The following is an 18,265-nucleotide window of genomic DNA, read 5'->3' on the forward strand; positions in this document are numbered from 1 at the left end:
TGAAAGTCCTGCCATCCCAGGAATCAATCTGGTGAACCTTCTTTGTACTCCCTCTATGGCAAGGATGTCTTTCCTCAGATTAGGGGACCAAAACTGCACACAATATTCCAGGTGTGGTCTCACCAAGGCCTTGTACAACTGCAGTAGTACCTCCCTGCTCCTGTACTCGAATCCTCTCGCTATAAATGCCAGCATACCATTCGCCTTTTTCACCGCCTGCTGTACCTGCATGCCCACTTTCAATGACTGGTGCATAATGACACCCAGGTCTCGTTGAACCTCCCCTTTTCCTAATCAGCCACCATTCAGATAATAATCTGTTTTCCCATTTTTGCCACCAAAGTGGATAACTTCACATTTATCCACATTAAATTGCATCTGCCATGAATTTGCCCACTCACCCAACCTATCCAAGTCACTCTGCATCCTCTTAGCATCCTCCTCACAGCTAACACTGCCACCCAGCTTCATGTCATCCGCAAACTTGGAGATGTTGCATTTAATTCCCTCATCCAAGTCATTAATATATATTGTAAACAACTGGGGTCACAGCACTGAGCCTTGCGGTACCCCACTAGTCACCGCCTGCCATTCTGAAAAGGTCCCGTTTATTCCCACTCTTTGCTTCCTGTCTGCTAACCAATTCTCCATCCACATCAATACCTTACCCCCAATACCGTGTGCTTTAAGTTTGCACACTAATCTCCTGTGTGGGACCTTGTCAAAAGCCTTTTGAAAATCCAAATATACCACATCCACTGGTTCTCCCCTTTCCACTCTACTAGTTACATCCTCAAAAAAGTCTATGAGATTCGTCAGACATGATTTTCCTTTCACAAATCCATGCTGACTTTGTCCGATGATTTCACCGCTTTCCAAATGTGCTGTTATCACATCTTTGATAACTGACTCCAGCATTTTCCCCACCGCCGACGTTAGGCTCACTGATCTATAATTCCCTGGTTTCTCTCTCCCTCCTTTTTTAAAAAGTTGGGTTACATTAGCCACCCTCCAATCCTCAGGAACTAGTCCAGAATCTAACGAGTTTTGAAAAGTTATCACTAATGCATCCACTATTTCTTGGGCTACTTCCTTAAGCACTCTAGGATACAGACCATCTGGCCCTGGGGATTTATCTGCCTTCAATCCCTTCAATTTACCTAACACAACTTCCCTACTAACATGTATTTCACTCAGTTCCTCCATCTCACTGGACCCTCTGTCCCCTACTATTTCTGGAAGATTATTTATGTCCTCCTTAGTGAAGACAGAACCAAAGTAATTATTCAATTGGTCTGCCATGTCCTTGCTCCCCATAATCAATTCACCTGTTTCTGTCTGTAGGGGACCTACATTTGTCTTTACCAGTCTTTTCCTTTTTACATATCTATAAAAGCTTTTACAGTCAGTTTTTATGTTCCCTGCCAGTTTTCTCTCATAATCTTTTTTCCCCTTCCTAATTAAGCCCTTTGTCCTCGTCTGCTGAACTCTGAATTTCTCCCAGTCCTCAGGTGAGCCACTTTCTCTGGCTAATTTGTATGCTTCTTCTTTGGAATTGATACTATCCCTAATTTCTCTTGTCAGCCACGGGTGCACTACCTTCCTTGATTTATTCTTTTGCCAAACTGGGATGAACAATTGTTGTAGTTCATCCATGCAACCTTTAAATGCTTGCCATTGCATATCCACCGTCAATCCTTTAAGTGTCATTTGCCAGTCTAGCTTAGCTAATTCACGTCTCATACCTTCAAAGTTACCCCTCTTTAAGTTCAGAACCTTTGTTTCTGAATTAACTATGTCACTCTCCATCTTAATGAAGAATTCCACCATATTATGGTCACGCTTACCCAAGGGGCCTCTCACGACAAGATTGCTAATTAACCCTTCCTCATTGCTCAAAACCTAGTCCAGAATAGCCTGCTCTCTAGTTGGTTCCTCGACATGTTGGTTCAAAAAACCATCCCGCATACATTCCAAGAAATCCTCTTCCTCAGCACCTTTACCAATTTGGTTCACCCAATCTACATGTAGATTGAAGTCACCCATTATAACTGCTGTTCCTTTATTGCACACATTTCTAATTTCCTGTTTAATACCATCTCCGACCTCACTACTACTGTTAGGTGGCCTGTACACAACTCCCACCAGCGTCTTCTGCCCATTAGTGTTACGCAGCTCTACCCATATCGATTCCACATCTTCCCGGCTTATGTCCTTCCTTTCTATTGCGTTAATCTCTTCTTTAACCAGCAACGCCACCCCACTTCCCCTTCCTTCATATCTATCCCTCCTGAACATTGAATATCCCTGAACGTTGAGCTCCCATCCTTGGTCACCCTGGAGCCATGTCTCTGTGATCCCAATTATATCATAATCATTAATAACAATCTGCACTTTCAATTCATCCACCAACTTATTTTACTTCTCTGTAGTGTTGGTTGAGAGGAGCGGAGTCGTCAACACTAAGGTTTTCTTTTCTTCCATTTTTACATTGTTAAAATTGCCCAGGTCTTTTTTAGTTTAGTTGATTAATTCTGTTTAGATTAGGTTTTTTTTGAGGGGTTTTTATTTTTTTTCTTTTTTTTCTTTTTTCATGATTTTTGTCTAGATATTTTCTTTTTGTCCTGTATTATTCATTGGTATCCTAAATGATTGGGACTTTTGTCAATTAAATACTATTTGGTTTTATAATTACTCATGTTAAGTATAACAATGTGTTCCCAACAACTTTGTATTATTGCTATGTTATGTTTGTATTCTTTGAAATTAGTAAAAAGATTGAAAAAGAAAGAACTTAGCAGGTCAGGCTGCATTTGTTGAAATGAATAAGCAGTCGATGTTTCGGGATGAGCCGCTTCTTCAGGATGTTGTCGGATCCTGTTTTACCAGATCTTGCCTTGTCTGTTCAACCCGCAGGGCACCACAACAATTAAGTAGTCCTGCTGACGGACCTTGGCCCAAAACATCAACTGTTTATTCTTCTCCATAGATACTGGCTGACCTGCTGAATTCCTCCAGCATCTTGAGTGGTTGCTCTGGATTTCCAGCATCTGCAGCATCTCTCATATTTATGTTAACAATTAAAAAGATCTTCTTTACATTCACTATTTCAAACCCTTTCCCAATATTCATTCCCTCTATTGTCACCCCTTTATCTGAAGATTCAATTCCATAACGAGTGAGGTGGAAGAGCCCCCAACACTGATTACTATCTACCGTCATTCAAAATACTTTATTCAATAGTCAGAATTAAACCATTGCATTTACAATGCTTATTTATTTTTATTCAATGTGATCTGAGTTGAAGATTGTGATAGCCGGGCTTGGTTTTATTTGTACTTTCCTGTGTTCCCCAAGTACAAAGACTGAAATTAGCTGCAGGTCAATTCTCTGAGCTGCCTGTGCACTGCCCAAGTTATAGTGTTTTCAGTTTGTGGATAACATAGACTGATTTAGTGCAATTAGTCTTTGGAATATGTGTCAGTTTAACGATACCCTATATTGCTTTTTTGGTCTCTTTCATTGACAGTATTGCACATGGTTGAAGGATTTTCTACTTTGATACTTGCTTTCAGCTTGTCAACCAGCAATTCATAATAGCAAGTTGTCAATACGTTTATGGATGCCCTGAGTTACAATTTAGGTGCTCTCCTAATATCTTTTTGCTCATGGCTGCAACAAATGAGTGGTTTCTGTAATCAGCTTCCCTTCTCCTCTGAAACTTGCTACGTTGAATCATTACAGAACAGGAGGCCGTTGAGCCCACTGAGCTCTTGCCAGCTTCCTTTTTGGCTTTTTTTTCTTTGCAGCTCTGCTTTTTCTTTCCAGTACTTGCCCATTTTGATTATGAAATTGTAACTGCCTCCATCTGTATACCAGGGACACGTGCGAAAACTTTGCATCATAATAATGAACAATAATGATCATTTCCAATGTGAGACTCTAATACCTTCCCCCTGGTATTCAATGCAATATCTCTCTCATCAGCCATTGACCTGAAATACAACTGTGCCAGCCATGTAAATACCACAGCTACCAGTGCAGGTTCAGTGATAAATGTTGCTGCTTTCCTGACATTGCAGAACCTTTCCACCATTTTTACAAGGCACGAGTCAGCAGAGTAATGGAACACTCTCCTCAATTTGTGCAGGAAATGTTACTTCAGCCCATTCAAGACATGAACTGTATCGATGTCAAATTTGGCAGCTTCAGATAACTCCCTTTATCTGTTGCAAGTCTATTTATCTCTGTTTTATTTTTTCTCTCTATAGATATTGCCTGGTTTTCTGGGCAAATCAAGTGTTCCTTCTTCTTTTAGCATTTGTATACCGTTAACATTCTGATGAAATTCAATAAAATTCCATCTTGTTTCCTGATAAGGTACATTATTGCCTTCTTAGATCGTGAAAAAGTCTAAACTTCATAACTCACAATCCTATCACTCAGGCTTTTCTTTACCTGGTAATTATTTAGTTACTCCTATTCTCAACATCTCCAGACTTGTCTTTGTCATTGATGAGGCTCCATCAATTCTTCTGTCCTTCAGCCTTTCCTACAAAAAGTCATCTTATATGTTCTCTTTCCCTTTCTTTTCCCTCTCCATCACAAAGGTAGCTTTTTTTTCTCTTTATTCCCAAATATGTTGATGGGTAACATAATTAAAAATAGAAATAGCTGGAAGCACTCAGCAAGTCAGGCATCATCTGTGGAAAGAGAAACAGAGTTAAGGTTTCAGATGACCTGAAATGTTACTTTGGTTTTTTTCTGCAGATATTGCCTGACCTACCGACTGTTTTCATTGTACTTTTATTTTAGATTTTTCACTTCTGTTGTTTTGTTTTGGATTTTATCTGATGGAAGTATTAACTGTTTCCCTTTCCACTGTTGTTGCGTAGCCCACTGATTAACTTCAACAGCTCCTGTTTCATTCTGGGTTTTCAGTGGCAGAATACATTACATTGAGAGACATGTTCTGTATTGGAGGATAACACTTTCAGTGTTAGAGTGGTCTTTGCAAGGGCAACCTCAGCATATCAAATCCACCTTGTTACTGTTATAACTTGCACAGGACTACTGTGAAATGCCACTCCCAGCAGGAATTCTGTCTATCCCTGCGGAGGCAGGAAACTTGATCTCTTCATAAAGTTGCATCCCTTTCTCTAATTGTGTGCATGATGCATCAGTTGTTGTCATAGTAAGTTCAAAGTACTCACTGATTCCAGTACAAACACAAGAAAATTTGCTGATGCTGGAAATCCGAAGCAACACACGCAAAGTGCTGGGGGAGCTTAGCAGGCCAGGCAGCATCTGTGGAAAAGAGTAAACAGTTGACTTTTCAAGCCATGACCCTTCATTGGGCCTGAAACATCAACTGTTTAATCTTTTCCATAGATGCTGCCTGATCTGCTGAGTTCCTCCAGCATTTTGTGTGTGTTGCACTGATTCCAATGGTAAGTCTTAATATCACCAGAATAATTTCAAGACACAAGGGTCTTACTAACAATGTGTGTTTTACAGAAAATGAGAAGAGTTCTATTCAGCACAATCTTGATATCTCCCATAATGAGGAAAAGGCCTATTCTTTCTTAAATTTAAAAATGACTAACAACGTTTCTGAAGCTTCAATCAACATCAAGTGAATACAGACTAAAGAAAGTCACATTGAGATTTAACTCTTCATGTTCTTTAGCATTTCCAAAGAAAATTGGACCACTTATAAGGTGAGGAAAGAAGTGCTCAGTGGTCTTGGAAAATGCTCCTGTTAAGACAGTCTCTTCATCGGCCATTAGGCTTTGAAAAAGCTTTTTGTTCATGGGGATCCATTCACCTTAATATGACTTAAAAGAAAAAAATTAAATTTTCCCTTCTATATGGGTCTACCATCTTCCATCTGCATAATGTTTCTTTATAAAATAGTGATTGCTACTGAAATATATGTCATTTACTGCCTTTGGAATAAGTTCTTCAAGTTTTACGCACTTATATGCGGGCAAATAGTAGTGATTTCAAAGCAATAATCTTATCGGTGGTTGAACTAATAATCATAAACCATAAGAACAAAGGTCAAGTAGTTTATATGCATCATCAGCTGAATAAGATAAGATGATTACCTTGTGATTCATCCTGCAGAGCTACTATTGTTTAATGCCCCATGTATTGGAGGTGTTCTATTGTCTGGCTTTTCATTTTCTGTTGTTACTTCAGTGTGGTACTGAGAAGTAGTACCAAAAGTGTCTCCTTTCGCAGAAGCGGTCCAGCAGGTGAAAACTATTTATGAAGAGATTCTGCAGATGTTGGAAATCTTCTAGAGTGACATACAGCGAACAACATTACCATGGGTGACATCCTCAAGACGAGTCATGAAGCAACTCCTTTTACTTCCTTTTATTTCAGATGTGGTTCTGATACTGCTGGAGCCTGGTGATGTGTTTTCCGGCTGGCTGGGCGATTTGGAGAGTGTCTGCATGTGGCCATCACGCTCTCCCTCGGTGCTGTCGGAGGATGGTGCCAGAGCAAGGTTTAATCGATCTGTTATGATGAGTTCTATTTTTCTAGTACCCACGTGGCCAAGCGGTTAAGGCATTCGACTAGCGATCCGAAGGTCGTGAGTTCGAGCCCCAGCCAAGGCAGCATGTTGTGTCCTTGAGCAAGGCACTTAACTACACATTGCTCTGCGACGACCCCGGTGCCAAACTGTATCGGCACTTGCCCTTCCCTTGGACAACATCAGTGTCGTGGAGAGGGGAGACTTGCAGTATGGGCAACTGCCGGTCTTCCATACAACCTTGCCCAGGCCTGTGCCCTAGAGAGTGAAGACTTTCCAGGCACAGATCCATGGTCTCGCAAGACTAACGGATGCCTTTATTATTATTTTTCTAGTTGCTCCTTTTTTTTGTTGCTATTTTTGGGCAATTTTTGAATCGGGGCAGCCTGCAGATAATGAACACTGAGCTGAACTGAAATGCGTCTTTTGATTTTTTGTTTCATGTTCTGTGTTTTCGCCCATTCTTTTGTTGCTGCTTGTGAAATTTTTTTTGTACGTGGGGGTTGATTGATACTTTTCTTTGAACGGAATCTTTGGTTCTTCTTTGTTGCGTGGCTGTCTGTGGGGAAGATGAATCTCAGGGTTGTATACTGCATACATACTTTGATAATAAATGCACTTGAAAATGCTGGAAGAACTCAGCAAGTCAGGCAGCATCTATGGAGAGTAATAAACAGTCAACATTTTGAGCCAAGACATTTCTTTAGGGCCATTAGTATTTTATTTTCTGACTTCTCCTCTGTGAGATGGAGGATTAACAGCTCAGAGCTGGTTAGGGCAGCTGAAGGCAAATGGCTGTCAAGACTGGTGTTGAACTGGCAACTCCCTGGTATTGAAAAAGTAACAATCTGCTGCCAGAGCTGGCTGTAGCATTTAGAAATCAGTAATTTGAATTATTGACTGCTTAGCTCATGGTTCATAAAATTAGAACAAGAATAGTTGTGACTGATCAATGAAGACATGTTCATCTTTCCTTCACGTTTAATAACCTCATTTACAGTCTTACAACAGACAAGCGCAGAACATGACTCGCCTTTCATAACTTGCAATGTAATCTGTGTGTCTGTAATTGTCATTTGTCTTCTGTTTCCTGCTGGAAGCATATCAACAGCAACCTCTCTTTGTTGCAAGACAGGGTCTTTTAACAGCAAGGCTGTTCATCTGCTGCCGTGCAATTACTTATCTGTAACATTCCACAGACTTCTAAACCAGTTCAGGTTTGAACTGTTTGCTCTTTTGCACCAGTCAAGTGCAAATTTAATTTAATGTCATTGACAGAAGAGCCAGTGGGGAATTCTATTTTGTGGAGCAAACTATTGCATCAGGACAAGGTAGGAACAAATTCACCTGTAGTTTTTGAAGTGGGTGCATGCTTGAAGGGCTCTGGGGAATGAGTGGGTTCTTTTGAAATTAACGAGGGTTCAGAAAGCAGGTACCTTTGTGGATGTAAAGAAAATTGTAAGTGTGGATTGTGAAGAAGATTGTCTAAGGCTAAACAAAGTATAGGGAACTTTGGCAGGAGGATTGACAGATGGAAATTAATCCCCACAAGTGTGTGGTGCTGCATTTGGGAGGTCATACAGGAGTAGAATATATGCAGTAAATGGTAGAGCACAAAGGATTGGAGATGGACAAAGGGTCCCTGCAGTTAAGTTCAGTCTTTCCTGAATGTGGTAACACAGGTTGATGCACTGTAAGTAAAGCACATGGCATGTTGTTTCCACAGCTTAGGGTAACGAATGTGAGGGTTGGGATATTGTTTTGCAACTTTACCATCAAGCTGCACAGGGTCATAAATTTAGTTGGGTCCATCTTGGGTACTAGTCTACAAAGCACCCAGGACACCTTCAAGGAGCGGTGTCCATTATTAAGGACATCCACCCTCACCCCAGCACCCAGGGCTGTTTCTCACTGTTACCATGAGGAAGGAGGTACAGAAGCCTGAAGACACACACTCAGTGATTCAGGAACAGCTTCTTCCTCTCTGCCATTTGATTCCTAAATGGACATTGAACCTGTGAACACTACTTCACTTTTTTAATATATATTTTTTAATATAAAGGAGGGAGGAGAAGATGGCGGCTTGATGCAGCGCGCGTAGCCGTTCCGAATGATATCGATACTGTATGTGTAACTAGGGGGCCGTGAACAATCCGGATTTGATGGAGACAGCCGTGAGAAGCGCAGAGGAACATCTGGAGTAACTTCTGAAATGCCCACTTCGCTGCTGCTGCTACAGTGCGATTGAGAATCTCTGGAGACGAAGGCCCCAAATCCTCGGCTTTGCGTATCGCCTGTTGCCGGGGCCGGGGTCAAAACTCTCGGCAGAGATGGTGCTCGGTGTTCGGTGTCGAAGAGCTGGTCGGAGGCTCGGAGTTTTCGGACTTGGAGTCGGACTGTGGTCGGATGCTTCTGAGATGCTGCATCGGCAAGTTGGCGGCGCTGGAGGTTTAGCGCCTGCGTGAGATGATGAGACTTTTGAGAGACTTTGAGACTTTTACTGTGCCATGGTCTGTTCTAATCAAATTACAGTATTGCTTTGCACTGTTGTAACTATATATTATAATTATGTGGTTTTTGTTAGTTTTTAAGTCAGTTTGTCATGTGTTTTCGTGATATCATCCTGCAAAAACATTTTACCATTTCTTAATGCATGCGTTACTAAATGACAATAAAAGGGGACTGCGTGTCCTCATAATCATAAATCATAATCATCATCATATTATTTCTGTTTTTGCACGATTTTTAATCTATTCAATATACATATACTGTAATTTATTTATTTATTCTTCTATATTATGTAATGCATTCTACTACTGCTGCTAAGTTAACAAATTCCACGGCATATGCCGGTGATAATAAACCTGATTCTGTTTCTAATTTTTAGGCCGCACCTGGGTTTTTGTGTGCAGCTCCGATCAGCACACTATAGGAAGGATGCGATAGGAGGTCGCCTGGATTGGAGGACTTTGGTTATAGAGAGAAATTGGATAAGGTTGATTTCTCTGAAGCAAAGGAGACAGACTGGTGACCTTATCGATGCACATAAGCAAAGGTTGATAGGGTTCTTGATTAGTAAGGGTGTCAAAGGTTATGGAGAGAAGGCAGGAAAATAGGTTGTGAGGGATAATAAATCAGCCATGATGGAATGATGGAGCAGACATGATGGGCCGAATGGCTTAATTCTGTTCCTATGTCTTATGGTCCTGTGGTCTATAAGATTTTGGAAGGCAGCGGTCTGGTAGACAAGAGGACATAGGTTCAACGTGAAAGGATGAAGCTTTAAAAGGGGTTAGATATTTTACACAGTGAGTGTTTGATAGGGACAGGACAGTTGTGTAGCAGTTAATTGAATGCTTTACAGCACCAGCAATCACTGATCAGGGTTCAATTCCCACCGCAGTCCGTAAGGAGCTTACGTGTTCACCCTGTGATTGCATGGGTTTCCTCCTGATGCTTTGATTTCATCCCAGATTCCAAGACTTATGTGCTCAGATCACTGTGTTGTGGGCACACTGTGATGGTGCCAGAGACGTGGCGTCCCTTGCTGTCGGTATCCTCACACTATATTGGTCGTTGACGCGAGTGAGGCAATTCACTGTACGTTTCAATGTGCATAAGAAAAACAAAGCTCAGCTTTATTTGGATTGTGCTGCCAGAGGAGGAGGTGGAATCAGGCACAATTACGATGTTCACGGGGCACTTAGACTTAAATATACGAGATATAGAAGGGATATGGTCCTAATGTGGGCAAATGGGATTTTTGTAAATGGGTAAAAAACAGTTTTTCATGTATGAGGGGAGCCGAAGGGCCCACTGTTGTGCTGCATGACTCTATAAAAGCTACAGGTGGCACCAGCCAATCGACTTCCATCTGAGCTGGACAATAGTTTATTGAGTCATAGAAAGATACAACATGTAACTAGGCTTTTCAATCCAGTGAACCCACAGCAAACATCAAACACCCAACACCCATTTACACTAATCCAACATCAATCCATTTTATCTTCCCATATTCCCCCACGATTTCACCATTTAACTCTCCGTTAGGACAATTTAGTGACTTACTCCACTAGAGCACAGTATTGTCAAGTATTCATCCAGTCTGAAGGATTCGAGGGGACTAGGACCTTTATCTTATCTCACAATGCAATTATTTTAAGCACTATACAATTTAATCAATACCCTTCCAGAGAAGAGTTACATGTGCAGAATCTATTCTGTCAGGTTCGATTTCTTGGAACTTGAGTGGTGACAAGTAGTGGTTAGCACAACGCTTTACAGTCCAGGTGACCGGGGTTCAATTCCCGCTGCTGCCTGTAAGGAGCTTGTATGTTCTCCATGTGACTGCATGGATTTCCTCTGGGTGCTCTGGTTTTCTCTCACGGTCCAAAGGCCTGCCAGTTGGTAAGTTAATTGGTCATTGTAAATTGTCCCCTGGTTAGGCTAGGATTAAGTTGGGAGATTGTTGGGTAGTGTGGCTCAAAGGACTGGAAAGGTCTGTATCTCAATAAATACATAAAGTGTTATCAAGTATTCATTCAATCCAATGGATTCTAGGGGACTAGGAACCTCATCTAATCATATTAACCTAGAAACTATCTCACAATGCAATTATTTTATGCACTGCTTAATTTAATCAAAACCAGTCCAGATTAGTATTGCATGAGCAGGACCTATTCTTCATGTATATTTCCTTGGACCTTGAGTGTGGGGAGAATATCAGGTCACCGGGGCTTTACTTTTCAATGCACTTCTTTACATATGAAAGAAATTATAACCCATGATGTCATAACTTTTATTTCCTCCAGCAAAACAACTTGAAATGGGTCTGTTTGTATTATTTCCATGAATGCCGCTCATAAATCTACTGCTGGAAACGATTCTTACAATTTACCATGATGGAGCTACTCCGAGGAAATTTATTACGTTAATCAAACTGGATCGGTGCCAAATCAGAAGAAATTATAATTGGATCAGACATTATTTTACTAGAGCTAACTTATTCCATATTTTTATTCAAATATTTTGTCCCAGTTTCAATTCATCAGGAATTAATAATGAAAAAAGAAAGAATCAAGTGTACTAAAAACCTAAAATTAATATAGAAGTGCAGAGCAGGTCATGATGATCTGAAAGAGAGGTTAATGATATGGATAGAATTTGAAAAGTTATTGAAATTCTGAAAGAAGAATACTAGAATGTCCATGTATTTCAAAGTATAGGAGGTTACCAGTTATGTAATTAAACATCGTCAACCGTCATTGAAATCTGAAGGACAAGATTGATCTGCATGGTATGAATTTCTCCACATTACTCGTGCCTGTAAAGCAACAAAATGGCATCTGCGATATCCATGTGATTTGTGGATGAATTATTGCTGACACCTTACTGTTTTATATCCACCAGAGATCTTCAAATGAGATAGATTGTGATGACAATCAGCTTGTCTTTATGAAGCTCACTTTATACCCTCTCTCTTCTTCACTCAACAGAGCGTGCAGGAACAGCTCTTCATCTACTTAAAGAAATTATCCATTATCTACAGGTTAGTTGCTGATTAAATTCATTGGCTTATTGGTGGGACTCGACAAGCATTTGTTGTTTCCAAAGGAATTATAAGTCATGGGACTGTTAGAGCACAAAAAAAGTTTTGTCATTTTGTCAGTTAATCTCATTGTTAAGTTCTTCCTAGAAACACTGCAGCATTTCAAAACGTTTTCCCTTAAGCTTATCCAGTGTCTTCATCAAAACGACAATTGAATCTTCTTCCATCGTCCTATCAGAGAGTGAATTCCAAATCACAAATAATCACTGTGCATTTGAATTTCCTTTGGTCACTTTTAGTCTTACTACTTCAAACATGTAGCTGCAAGTACCTGTGATTCTTACTCACGTTGTCTTCATAGATGTGAACATTTTAATCAAATCTCTGCTCTAGGACCTTCTCTTGCTCCAGCAGGCACATTCCAACCTTTTCTAGTCTAGAACAGAACTGAGGTTCTGGCAGAATACCCAGTGGTTGGCCAGTAATGTTGACACAGTGAAGCATAAAGACAACAGGACCATCATGCAAAGTATCCATAACCTTGGCTACCTGCAAATCATGCAGGCGCGACATGAGCTTGCAAAGGCACATTGTACACCGAATGAATACGTATATAGTATGGCATAACAGTTCACAAAATACCTGCTCTTATTTGGGAGTCAATTTTAGACAAAATTCATATGCAACCCATTTAAATAATTATTTGAGAGAATTTCCAGACCAGCTGTGAGCACCATGTCAATTTTAGCCTTTACACGAACTATGTAGACCGTTCTAAAGAACCTTTGCAGTACTTGGCAGAGTGAGAATTAGGACCTGCAGTGGTCTTGTTCATGAATAATTATGAAGAGACTAGTCGTATTGTGAGTAGTTCAGGAGCACGAGAGAAGGAAGGAGGCAACCTAGATTCTAATCCTACTTAGTCTGTCAGGAAATCACTCAGCCTAAAGCAATAGCAGTACTAACAATGCCAGTTCCCACACTTTAACTACCCTCCACCATTGACCAACACAGTACAGTGCTTGACCACAGAGCAAACACAAAACCCACCACAAAATGAGTAGTCCAAAATCTAATTTCATGCATTTTTACTAACAGAAGTTGATTAATCACTCCTGTGCATTCCTGGTATTTCTGTGTGATCTTGTCTGCTGTAATGCTTCTAGGCAGGGCTTCAGTAATTTCTGGAAGGCTCCAGATGGTCCCAGAGGCCGACCATAGTTTGTTCGAAACATCCACGGGTTTGTCGTCCACCAGGAAATAGCAAGAGCAGTAGAAGAGTGTCTGTAACTGGGATCCTGATTGGTGTTATATTAAGAGGCAGCAGCAGGATTGTCCTCCGTGGGGCCACAGACTCATCTCTTGGTCAGTGCCTCAACCATCCAAATAATCTCGTCGACAGATTACCGAACTGCTGGGACAGTGCGCCAGCTGCTTTGCACCCTGCTGACCACAATCATAGCAGTAAGTTTTTTTTTCCTCACATGGCAGCAGGGATACCTTGCCCGACACCAGTCTGAGATACTGCAGCTGAATTTAGAGCTTGTTGCTTGGGTGCTAAGAGATGGACCATCAGTGGTGGCATCATGGTTGGGCCTGTAAGCATGCTAATATAGTTGGCTGCTTACCTAAGTCATTCCTGGGAATGAAAAGCTTAACATATGAGGAGCGGTGGTTGACTCTGGGCCTTGGAGCTGTTGTTTAAAAATCTCATCCCTGTCTGTGTCTTCACTAGTGGTTCACTAATGGAGAAAGAAAACAACAGCATCTTAAATACATGGGAAAGCAAACAGTTGGGGCTCTGAGGAACTTGGAAGTGCCAAACACAAACATGTTTTAAAACACATCAAAACTTACCATTTTGGTTGGATTCTGCACCTCAGCTGTGAGAATATCTCAGCAGAACTGATCAGCTGATCCACAGAAAGAAGTCTATTTCTTCAAGAGACATTCTGAAAGAGGTGGACATCGGATCACAGACTGGACATCCAATCCAAGATGTTAACAATGAATGGTCTTGAATGGAAAATCCTAAAAGTAATGGATACAGTCCTTCCCACCACTGAGCACATCTACATGAAGCATTGTCGCAGAAAAGCAGTATCCATCATCAGAGACCCCTACCACCCAGGACATGCTCTCTTCTCACTGCTGCCATCAGGAAGAAGGTACAAGAGCTTTAAGGCTCACATTACCAGGTTCAGGAATAGTTATTACTCCTCAACCATCAGGCCCTCGAACCAAAGGGGATATCTTCACTTGCCCCATCACCGAAATGTTCCCATAACCTATGGACTCACTTCCAAGGATTCTTCATCTCATGGTCTTGGTAGTTATTGCTTATTTATTATTATTATTTCTTTCTCTTTCCCCTTGGAGTTTAGAAGAATGAGGGGAGACCTCATAGAAACATTTCGAATGTTGAAAGGCATGGACAGAGTGGATATGGCAAAGTTGTTTCCCATGATGGGGGAGTCCAGTACGAGAGGGCATGACTTAAGGATTGAAGGGCGCCCATTCAGAACAGAAATACGAAGAAATGTTTTTAGTCAGAGGGTGGTGAATCTATGGAATTCGTTGCCACGGGCAGCAGTGGAGGCCAAGTCATTGGGTGTATTTAAGGCAGTGATTGATAGGTATCTGAGTAGCCAGGGCATCAAAGGTTATGGTGAGAAGGCGGGAGAATGGGACTAAATGTGAGAATGGATCAGTTCATGATAAAATGGCAGAGCAGACTCGATGGGCCGAATGGCTGACTTCTGCTCCTTTGTCTTATGGACTATTTGCAGTTTGTTGTCTTTCGCACACCAGTGGAATGCCCAAGTTGGTGTGATATTTCATTGATTCTATTATGGTTATTATTTAACTAAGGATTTATTGAGTATGCCTGCAAGAAATTGAATCTCAGGGTTGTATATGGTGACATCTATGTACTTTGATAATAAACTTACTTTGAACTTTGAACTAAATGTAGAATTGGATATTTTTCATCTATCTGTGACTAGCTGTACCATCAGAGTCATATTTAATTCTGGAAAATAGGTGCAATTTTGACCTACATTGTTAGAAGAATAATTTCCTGCAAGTTTCGGTAGAACTAAATATATTGTATTTACTTCATTTACTGTTTACAGGAAGACCTATTTACCAGCAGGCATATTGCTTGGCTTAACATATGAGGAATGGCTGATGGCTCTGGGCCTGTGCTTGGTGGAATTCAAAAGGATGAAGGGAGATTGAAACCTACAGAATAGTGAAAGGCCTGGATAGGGTAGATGTGGGGAGGATGTTTCCATTCATGAGAAAGTCCAGGATCCGAGGGCATGGACTCTGAGTAAAGACCAGACCTTTAGAACTGAGATGAGGAGCAATTTCTTCAGCCAAAGCATGGTGAATCTATAGAATTTGATGCCACAGAAGGCTGTGGAGGCCAAGTCATTTGGGTGTGATTAAGGGACGACTGATATGCTCCTGTTTGCCAATGGGGTTAAGGGTTGAAGGGAGAATGGGATTGTAAAAAAAATATCTGCCTTTATTGAACAGCAGAGCAGATTCATGGATTGAATCGCCTAATTCGGTTCTTAAATCTTACGGTTTTAAAGTTCAATAATGGGGGGGTGGGCATACATTCAAGGTGAAAGGAAATAAATTCAAAGGAGTTGTGGAGAACAAGTCCTACACAGAAAGCGATAGGTACCTGGAAAATACTATTGGGGTGAAAGTGGGGCAAATATGGTTAAGAGTGTCTTAGATAGGCAAATGAGTATATAGAGTATGGAATGATAAGGATACTGTGAAGGTAGCTGGGATTATTTAATTAGGTATTTAATTACTAGTTTAATTATTTCAGCACAACATTATGGACTGAAGGGCCAGTTCCAGCTGTAGCTTTCTATGTCTATGTCTGTAATGTTTACTTGAATGCTGGACCACACTGCAAAGGACTCAGGATGGTGCTGGACAAAACTCCTTGACACTGGCTTACTTTTAGCTATCCCTGTGCGTCAAACACTTCGTTCTGAAAAATCATTGGTTTTGCTCTCTGCTCTGCCTCATTTAAAGGCTCGTATGAGTTCTCAGAACAGTCACTTGTGTGACCTCACCCTCCAGGTAACAGGCAGCTCTCCTATCTGTCACTGTAACATGTCCCGACGCAAGCAGATCCCGTCTCTAAATTGCAAGCAGTGCCAATATCTGAAGCAAGGTGTGAAATCAATTGGTCTTTCATCTTCAATACCTCTGCCTGCCTGCTACTCCATCACTATCTAGATGGGTTGTGACAACCTGAGTATCTGAAAGAAGAAAGTGGCTGAGGAAGAGGGGGAGGTCAGGGGCTTGGGGTGCTGACAGAGGCTCTGATGGCAGGACTGACAGGCAGATGGAAAGTAAAAACTGAATAATTACATGATCTTCAGTTGTAAGCCAGCAATAATTATTGGACCAGGAGGTGGTGGGATATGAGTGTACCTTATATAATTATCTAAAAGAACGTAGAACACCACAGACCCTTTGGCACACAACGTTTTGCCAACATTTTAACCTACTAAATCTAACTCTTCCCTCCTGCATTGTTCTCCATCTTTCTATCATCCATGTGCCTGTCTTCGATAAATTTGCTCCCCGCCCATCTACTAGCTTCTGTCTCAGCGATGGTCAGTGGAGAAGCACGTCTGGTAAGCCCACCTGTGCGTGCCTCTGGTTGTATGAGAGGGAGGGGTACGCGCAGCATGCACACTGTGAGATGGTTGGAAACGTATGAGGATGAGATGGTTGACTCCTGATTGGTAAAAACATGATTTGGCTGCAATGGTGAGAGTAAAGCCTCGCTTTTGGCATTCACATTCACTGACCTTGACACTCTGAGGAGGTGGCTGAACTTTTTGTGGCACTGTATATAGAACTTGGGGCTTGACCTCCAGATCCTTCTGTTCCTTTTGCCTTCCGTGCACATGTCCAGAGGGCTTCCTGAGCCCTTGGGCGATTAGGCATCTGTCTTGCTCTTTGCACAGGACCCCACTCTGTCCCATGTTTCCCCATTTGTGAATCCTTCTAGATTTGAGGGATGCCAGCCTAGAGCCGACTACAATGCACCTCCCCACTCTGCAGCCAGCCACTCAGGACACTGCTTCCTGCTGATGTGTTCAACCAATGAACAGCACTGCTAACACAGCCTGTGTGCTGAAGTCATTTAATGAACAGGCAGCAGAAATTTGACATTCTATCTGCATTGCAATCAATGGACATGAGTTAATCGTATATCATGTTGCCTGTGCACCTTTTCAGCAGCTCTCACACTTAGTCACCAGGGAGTTTTGGTTAATCTTCATCCCTGAACCAACCAGACTTTTAAAAAGATTACAAGTTATCTGGGCATTAACTCAATACTCTTTGCAAGAGCTTGCCGAATACAAATTGACTGTAGCTTTATCTTAGTTACAATAGCATCTCCCCCATAAAAAAAATTCATTGCTTATAAAACACTTCGAGGTTCTGGAAGGCATTTTAGAAATGCAATTCTTCCTTTTATCAGCAATGCCTTTTTATATATATATGAGGGTGATGGTTGGGGAGGGTGTGTTTTTATTTGTGATCTGTTAAATGTCAGATGGCTCACATACATTAAGACTGCCTAAAAATGAGCAAGCACTGCATGTACTGTGCTTACTCAGAGCAGGTAATTAATATACCCACACTTATGAATCATGTCTGTGCTGCACAGGGGATCCAATTTAGAACATGGATCTCACACAAAAAAAATCATGAGAAATAGGTGTTTTGAAAGAGAAAAGCTTCAATTTGGCTACGAAAGTTCATTCAAATCTAGCCGTTGATCATTAAGGCTTATAGGCAACCAGACGTAACACCTTCCTCAAATAATGTAGCACTGGGCTATCATATTAAATAATGTAATTGCACAGTGAACAGTGGTACTCACAATGTTGTCGGCAATCTCCTGTGCATTTCGCACAAACAACTAAATCAAATTTGCAGAAGGGCATTCAGTGCAAAATGAAGTTGCCTTGTTGCTGTCGAGGAGCGCACCAGTGGACGCAGAGCCCCAAGCGTTTGCAGAAGACACCCTGCACTCCCTACACTGCCTCTCGCTGCTTGAGTGCCTCTTTCTGCTTTTAAATGGTTTGCAGCTAATAACAATTACAATAGAGCAGACTGTT

This window comes from Mobula birostris, chromosome 31 (genome assembly GCF_030028105.1).
Source record: "Mobula birostris isolate sMobBir1 chromosome 31, sMobBir1.hap1, whole genome shotgun sequence".
Classification (NCBI taxonomy): domain Eukaryota; kingdom Metazoa; phylum Chordata; class Chondrichthyes; order Myliobatiformes; family Myliobatidae; genus Mobula; species Mobula birostris.